This window comes from Silene latifolia, chromosome Y, assembly GCF_048544455.1.
Source record: "Silene latifolia isolate original U9 population chromosome Y, ASM4854445v1, whole genome shotgun sequence".
In the NCBI taxonomy this organism is placed as follows: domain Eukaryota; kingdom Viridiplantae; phylum Streptophyta; class Magnoliopsida; order Caryophyllales; family Caryophyllaceae; genus Silene; species Silene latifolia.
This window is the reverse complement of record NC_133538.1, coordinates 4,740,423-4,749,082: the sequence shown is the minus strand read 5'-3', so window position 1 is coordinate 4,749,082 and position 8,660 is coordinate 4,740,423. Positions and strand designations below refer to the sequence as shown.

Sequence of the window (8,660 nt, the reverse complement as noted above, 5' to 3'; positions counted from 1 at the left end):
CTAGAAAGGGTCTTACCACTTTCACTTGCTTAAAACTAATGTTCGATCCAAAGTTGAAGGCGGTCATGTCATGCTTCTCTCATAGAGAACTCATTCGTCCATTCTCTAAGTCGGGTTTCAAAGGCATCTATTTTTTTTGGGAGAATAGTTTTTCTTAGAATTTGATGTATAATTAAGAGCTATGAAATTATAGAGGAAGGAATTGTGAGAATAGATGCTAACCCGAGGCCTCTATTTATACTATTCGGCCTTTCCTAATTCTGCTCAGGAAGAGACAAGCTCTAGAGATGACGCAGTAAGTGTTGCGCCCTTTGGAAGAATCATAGCTCTTGCTGCGCCTCTTCCCGAGGTCCGTTTTCTGCAGTTTCACGAGGAGGATCTTTCCTAATCCCGTTTTAGTGAATATTTCCTATTCCTATAGGAATTTACTTACTAAATTCGTAAATTTTTTTATCCTTACCAAATTATAATCTTATTTTTGCTACGGAATTCCGTTTTGACACGGGTTTACATTTCGAGGCAACATCATTTCGCCACACAAACACACTTACCCATTTTTATTTTCTTTTCTTTTTAGGGGGAAGCACTTCACTCCCGTCTTTCGTGCGTCGAGTTTGTTTTATTTCTATAGTCATTATTTCTCACATTTTCAAGTCATTTTACTCGCATATCTTTATACTTACCCATTTTGTTTCTTTTTTTTTTAGGGGGGAGCATTCCCGTCGTGCGTCGAGTCACTACTGCTCATTTTAGGGGCACTTTTTTTTAAAAATTCTTCTTTTTTACCCGGTCGAATTGCTATTTTCGCTATTTTGGCCAATTTTATTAATTTATTTCTCATGTTCAATTAACTTGTATATTACATGTGTTTTCTTCGCTTGCGTTTTTCTACGTAAATTTCGGCGGCATAACGACGTAAATAGTCGACATGCCAAGCCTGTTTCCAAGCCAACCTGCGGGTACAATGAAAATCTACATCTAACATCAGCAAAAGGCGCACAAGCCATTATATACATGCCAAAAATACAAATATGTAAACTAAAACCTCGAACTTATGCCCGAGAGCAAAATATAAAATGTACAAAAGCAAAGATTAGTCACGGCGCTCAGCTAAGTGCCTCCTCAAGTCAGCCACGCTCGCCTCCAGAATGGCGATGTCAGTATCCCGGACCTCCAGCTCTCTCACCAAGCGGGTCGTCTCCTCTCGTGACTGCTCCAACTCATGCTCTCTCTATAAACAGGAGAAATGGACGGTGAATAATAAAGTGCGAAATGCAAATATTTGCAAAATTCAAATTTCTGCCAAAGAAAGGGAAGGTTCATACTTGTCGTCTCGAGCTACCCGAGAGTGCCTCAGCAGCTGTCCCCCACAGCCGGTTGACCGTCCTCCAGAACTTTGCATGCCTTGGCGGCGCCACCTACATTTTCATTTACAAATAGGTTTACTGTCATGTTCTTACATGTTATCAAAAGAGACAAAAAAGAAGTCCAAACTGGGGGCTTATCCTCCTCACGACGTGCTCCCACTCGTCAAGTTAAGCCTCTGTCACCGACTCAGGAAATGACGAGATCACCATGGATACCGTCGTACCAGCTGGGCCCGCGTACTCTAGTGTCTCAGGGAAAACTGGGGGCTCGACGCCCACCACATCGATCTCCTGTCAAGTTCAGATTGTCATTTCTAAACGCCGTTTTAAAGGAAGTTATCATTTTGATAAAACAACGGAAGAGATACTCACCACGATCGGCCAGTACGCCAACCACCTCTGTACAAACTCCGAATACTCCAGATCAAGAAAGAAGAGAGCGTCACCAGTCGCTCCAGCCAAGTGAGTCGTCCCCTCAGCCTCCGAAGGCTCCCTAAACATCGTCCAGAAAAGATCGATGGGAACCGTGAAGGTGTCACGAAGGCGCTCACCCAAGCACCACACAGGCCCCATGGGCGTCGCAAGGAGTAGCCTGCTCGAGCTCGTAGGCCTAAGAACGTCAGCCACAAAGGCTGGTGCACCAGTGTAAGCCTCCCAGGGTCTCGGGATCCACTGAAGCATAGTCACAGGGGTCATTATCAAGGGCAAAACTAGAAATAAAAGGTCTAAATAAGCAAGGTAGAATGCTTACGTTGTCAAGCTGCAAGGCATTGACACCTCTTCTGCAGGTGTCGTAAGAAGACCGTTGGCTCTTCTGCTTGCAAACGATCCAGTCCCTCAAAATAGGGTACTCCCTAGTCAAGCCTGTTGCCCTCGTAGGTGCGAAGCCGGGGGAGTATGAGTACGCTCAAGCCTAAAAAATAGGGGATTATTACATAGTTTGATCAAATGATCCTTCATTTGCAAAAATTTTCACTTATTTACTAAATTGATCCTTCGTTTTTTACTCCTTCATTTTTCTTATTCATATAAGAGAAACGACGGCCGCCTCTGTGACCATATAAGGGAATGAAGGGGAAGGGAGATTATATACGTTTCTTTTGAGCCTACGCAGAATATTTTCTATCAAGAGTCAGATGATCTTTCATTTCGCAAGAATTATCAAGTTCTATTTCAAGGTTCAAATTATTTCAAATGAAAAGCAGATCAAATGAAAAGATGGTTCATACCTCTAAGATGAGTCATGGACCAAAAGTAGAAGGAGAAGTCCCTATCTCGATCAACTCAGGACGAACCATGGCCCTCATGTATCCAGACGACCTAGGTCACTCAAGTCAGCAAGGAAGGGCAGAAGCTTTGTCAACAGCTTCTCCCCTTTGTCTCAGAAATAAATCGAAGACAGTTGCCACCAAAGCCAAAGTCGGGCTCGCTGCTCAGTTGTACACGGCGAAGGAGGCACCATGCCACCACCCTCTGTCATCTGCACCCTCGCCGGAACCTTACCATCAAAGTAATCTTTGATGTAGGAACTAGGCCGGGTACCCTAGCCGCGGCCCTAGCTAGGTTCCATCAAACCAAACTCCTAGCCTCGGTTGAGTCTACTCTCATGGCCACCTCCAACCACACCATCGGCTCCTCTCCACAAGGCAAGTCGGATATCATACCATAATCCTCAAATGTAATCCCGGTCTCTCCAAAAGGCATAAGGAAAGTCGAGGTCGTGTCCCAGAAACGGTCCAACACGGCTCGAATCAGGCACATGTTGGCCCGAATCTTCTTCCTCTTTATCTCATGCCAGCCTCTCACCAACGCTCCGAAGGCACCAAGCTCGATGATCACCTTCTCCTCCTCCGACAACCTCTCAAAGGCCTCCATCATGGTCGTATACCCGGAGAACGACCTCATATTGCCAGCCTCCTACATTTTTTTTAAATATTTGCTAACTTCTATGTAAAGTAAGAAGAGAGAAAAGAAGGAAATTACAAGTTCAAGTTCAGAAAATCTAATGCTCACTGTGCTCCTTGCCATACGTTACGACAAGTGACTCTCCGCAGCCCAAATGAGATGCCTACCATCCCATTTCTCGGCCCACTTGGGTGCTCGGGTAGGCTGACGCCCTCTCCTCCTCACATTCGCCCTCTTGGGCACCTCCTCCTTCTTACCTACATCCTCCACGACTCCCGTGTAAACACGAGATCCGAGGTGGGATCGAAATCTATGTCCATGAAGTCTCGTTCGGAAGTAAAGGGCATGTCCTCTACAAAATGAGCAAACACAAGCTATTTTAGAGGCCGTTTCAGGCCATTTTCAAGTCATTTTCAGCTTCGTTTTCAAGCAAGTCGACAAATGTGTTCAGGTCATGTTCCTACATGTCTAATTCATGCCTAGCATCGACTACAAGTCGAAATTTCGGCAGCATTTCGCTACTATAGCATGCCCACTGCCAAAAAGTATCCCAGAAGAGCAGTCACAAACTGAAATTCCGACACGATAGCAAGTTTACCCATAATCCAAGGGTTCCAAAACATCAAGTTTTACGAAATTCCAATTAGTTTAAGGCCATTTTCGAGCCTATAAAGCGGTCTAGCAAAAGATCGTCTCATTTTGGTCTCATTTCGCCTATACTTTACGAAAATTCGAAGTAAATATATGGTTACGCTCCTAGCATGATCAATTAACCATTTCTAATATCAATTCCACAAGGAAAAATCGTTTGGGATCAATGCCCCAAATTTTTGAATTATTTGGGCAAAAAAACCCTAATTTCTACATTAATTCAAGCTATAAATGCAAATTAAATCAAAAATAAGATGCATACCTGGATTAGTCATGATTTGTGATGAGTTTTGATCAAATTTGGATGAGATTTGATGAAGTTTTTCGAGTTCTTGGTGTTTGAAGACGAAAAAAGTGTTTGAAATGAAAATAAGAAACCCGCGTGGAGTTTCTGTTTTATCAGACCTGGACAGGCTCGTGAGAAAACGCAGCAAATGCTGCGCCTCGTCCTTAGGCCTTGAGTCTGTTGCGCCTCTTCTCCAGGTCATTTGGCAGCAGTTCTCGTTTTCAAGCCGTTATGAGTTCGTTATTTGCAGGCTCGGGCCCCATATTTTCCATATTTTGGATATTTCCTATAAATATTTTGGAGGGAATTTCTCCGGATATTTTCTACGGGTATTTTCTCGCCCAAGTTTATCTTCTCCCCAGCGGATTGCACATTTTATTTCCCAGCGAGAGTTCATTGCCACTCTACAGCCCATGAATTTCTCGACAAACAAAGTTCGCATGAGACCAATCCAAGCTTATTCTCCAGCAGTTTCTACCAACGTTCTGCTACTTACAAAGTTATCGTATTCTCCATCAGTTTTTACCAACGTACTGCTATCTGCAAGATTTATTATTCTCCAGAAGTTTCTTCCAACGTTTTGCTACCTACAAGCCTGTTTTTCCCGTCGGTTCTCAGTAAGTCCTGCCTTATTCCCTGCCAGTAGTTTCTTCCAACGTCGTGCTGACCCTCATATGGTTCCCCACGAAGTTCCAGTTCACCTATGTCTCAGGTATGGTTTCTTCTTATGGCTGGCGAGCTTCTTTACGTTTTCTAGTGGACTTAAAACGACCCTCCCCGGAAGTCGACATGCTCTAAAATGTTCCCGACGACAGGTACTTGGCTCAGACCTCTTGAGTCGCCTCGCGTCGGCATAGTCTTCAGGTTGTAATTTTTGATTGACTTGAGGGCTATACTTTGACATTCGCCTTGTCCAAGCCTCAGTCAAAGTAGGGGCTCTGTAGGTACTAGGGATGGCAACGGGTCGGGTATGTGTCGGGTCCAATGAGACCCGGACCCGTCACCTTAACCTTGGACCCTTACCCGACCCAGACCCTACAGGGTCTAAAATCATCGGACCCATACCCGACCCATGTGGGTCTGGGTCGGGTCCGGGTCTACCCGCAGGTCTGACAATAAGATGCCTATTTTTAGCTTTTTTGTACGGAGTAGCTTTTTTTTAGCCCTTCAAACTTTCACTGATCAAATTAGTATACAAAACACATCTTTATATTCAATATTAGTATACAAATCAGTGTTAATTGAATAACAAATACCCTAAAATCAAATCAATATGACTAAAATTAATTAAATGGCAAATAATTAGCCTAAAGTTAAATACACAAATCAAACCCAATTTCCCTAAAACATTTCAGTATTGACTGAAATTAATCGAAAATAGTAAACAAACCCTAAAAAAATTGGGTTGACTTGTGAAAGGAACGGAGTTCAAGATCTGGCCGATCATCGGTGCTCTGGCAGGAGTTTAAGTCTTCAAGATTTGTTAGTTTGGCCGGAGATGTCGAACTCCTTGCGGTCGTCGTCCTTGGAAGTTGCCGCTGCCACCGTATGTTTAGTGTTTTTGGGGATAGACGTGGGTTTAGACTTTAGAGTGATTAGTGAAGGAAAGAATTGGTTTTATTTGTGAAAGGAAGGAAGGAACGGCTGTGTAGCCTGTGTTTGTTGGGTTAAGTAATTTATTTATTTAATTTTATTTTTTTTAATTATACGGGTCTAAGGGTCGGGTCAGGGTCCTATAAATCAGACCCGGACCCTAAATATTTTATTAAGATCCATACCCTCTAAAAAATTAAGACCCGGACCCGATCCATTAAGGTCCGACCCGAAGGGTCTGGGTCGGGTCCCCGACCCACTGCCATCCCTAGTAGGTACTAGACCTATCAATTTTCGACCCGACCCAAAAACCCGACCCGCCCGACCCGTTTTTAGGATTACTAACTCGTTTTTTCGACCTGCGACCCGTAATGACCAGATAATTCCCGGGTCAGGTCCGGGTCAGCCCGTCGGGTCAGGCATTTGAAAAAAAAAAAAAAAAATTAACGCGCTGAAAGGCTTGAAGGCTGAAATTGAAAAGTTTCATTCTAATTTTTCCCCAAAATTTTCACGCGCTCCTGTCTTTCTCCTCTCTCAAAAATGAAAATGCAAACCCTAGCCTCCTCCCTTCAATCGATTAAACATAAACTTAATTTCAAATCAATTTCCAGATTTTTGTGTTAATCTTCGTTCTATAATCGCAAGCCTACTTCTCTGTTTTGTCGCCTTCATTTCCTTTAAGATGCGTCCAACTCCAACGCAATCGAATTGTACTCGCCGTCGTAGGAATACCACCAGATCTCCATCGCCTCTAATTCATCAACCTTGTCGTGGTACGCTGCCTGTGTCAACGGTTTTGAGTTTGATTTGTCGCATTTGACTATCAACACCGAAGATGAAGAATATGACTAGGATAATGATGAACTAGATTATGATGCATCCATTGTCTCATGATAACTGTAATCTCATCTATTCACTAAGACTAATATAACTTTGTTTTATTTTCCAGAATGAACATTTTTTTTTATGTTTATGAGTTTGCTCATTTGCCCATTCAGAGCGCTTGTAACTCTATTGTTGGTACTGCTAATTCCATGGGGATTAAGGTTTTTAATCACCTCCGTGATTAGTTAGTTCTTTTCTCTTTAATTTTATTGTTGGAATTACTTGGTTATGGATGGAGTTGAATATCATTTCAATTGGAAATTCAAGTAATCAGGTTGGATAACTTTGTTTTCTGTTGCTTTGCGCTCACTTTTTTTTTTTTTTTTTTTTTTTTTTTTTTTTTTAAGGAAAGGCTTTCGAATTACCAAAAGAATCAAGATTACAAAGGGCAAAACAAAAGACATTCTCAAAGAAAGTCTGAACAAAAAACAGGCCGACAAAAAAGAAAAAAAAAACTCACAACAAGATACAATTAAACAAATACATAAATCCAAGGCTAATGAAATGCAAAATTGGTTCACTTACAAAAATTGTACAGTTCGTGAAAGCTTGAATCATCAAATGGGTACTCAGATGAACTCTTTTGGTGATTTGGGTTACTCTCTGTGTGGTTCAATTGCTAGGTTTTGTGTCGATTTCATCATCATTTTGTCACAACCTTGGTATTGGGTTGGTTACTTGATAACCCTTGTATTCTCCCCTCAATTGCGAAATTAACGTCAAAACACATTGAACTATATAACATCATATTTAGTTACAATTGCAAGTTTGCGACGCTATTTATTCGATCGAACTTATGACGTGGGTAAAACTTTATTTCTCATACTGTCGATTCACATGGCGGGTAAAAATTCGTAAAAAAAAAAATAACCAAAAATATACAAATGTTAAAAGAAATGTATCAATCAATAGAAACGACGAATAAATATAAAAAACGTACTTGAAAAATGTAGAAAATACACAAAAAAAGGGCGTTAAAGCCAAAGTTAATCAGCCGATTTGACATATCTTTTGACCCGTATTCTGACCCTAACCCGATCCGTAACCCGTATGACCTGACCCGTATGACTCAACCCGGGACTCGACCCACCCGACCCTTGTGCTATTATCGGATTTTGCGAATAAGGTTGGGTTTCCCCACACAGTATGATTATACAGTTAATTGCACGCACTGGGTGTTGTTGTGATTGTTTGATCATAGTATTGTGTTTTTGTGATTATGTTTATTGGAGGTATTGGATTGGATATTGTGAGCCATGTCAGGAGATGGTTTCACCCTCTTTTTTCGCCCCTTGTGACTCCCGTCACAAGGGGGATGTGCACATTAATGAGTTTGGGTTCGCTCGTTGCGATGAGCGGGATTTGATGTCCAGCGCTGCGGTCTGGCATCGGCAGGGGTGGGTTACTAGTTGCGGTGGGAACCCGGCTACTCGTTGCGATGAGAGCCAATTGTTAATTTTGGAGTTCGGAGATGGTGGAGTATTGTTTGAGTAGCATTGTGTTGCATATTCTTGTGTTTGTTGTGATTAATTGTGTAATTGTACTGACCTTTCAAATGTTTTCAAAACTGTGGTGATCCATTTGATATTTCCGACAAATGGTGAGCAGTGAGTCTAGCAGGCGTTGATGTTTGAGCTTGCTTGCGAGTTTGGATGGGACGTCATCGAGACAAGTCACATTTTAGCTTCCGATGTTGTTTAGACATCCATTTATCTAGTTGGAGTTGTATTTACATTTGAGTTTTGGAACATGTAATCGATTTAACTTTGTTTACCTTTATAAACGTTTCATTATGATATCTTTGCTATATATACTACCTTGGGTAACCGAGATATTAATGCTTCCATTTGCTAAAGTAGGCCTTGGTAAGGAACTTTGGTAGATGGGGGTTGTTACAATCCCTCACATGACACAAAATCATAGGACATCCCTTCCTTAGACACGATTTTAAGATCATAGCTTCAATGATCTTA

General features: G+C 42.0%; 1 long non-coding RNA gene across 1 annotated transcript; it reads right to left on the bottom strand.

Moving 5' to 3' along the window:
- Window positions 1-808: 808 nt before the first annotated feature.
- On the bottom strand, window positions 809-7,394 carry LOC141634075 (uncharacterized). The gene is made up of 3 exons (XR_012538809.1): window positions 7,213-7,394; window positions 1,326-1,418; window positions 809-1,231 (listed from the first exon to the last, which is right to left on the bottom strand). It is a non-coding gene; the product is annotated as an uncharacterized LOC141634075 (long non-coding RNA).
- Between the last annotated feature and the right edge of the window lie 1,266 nt (window positions 7,395-8,660).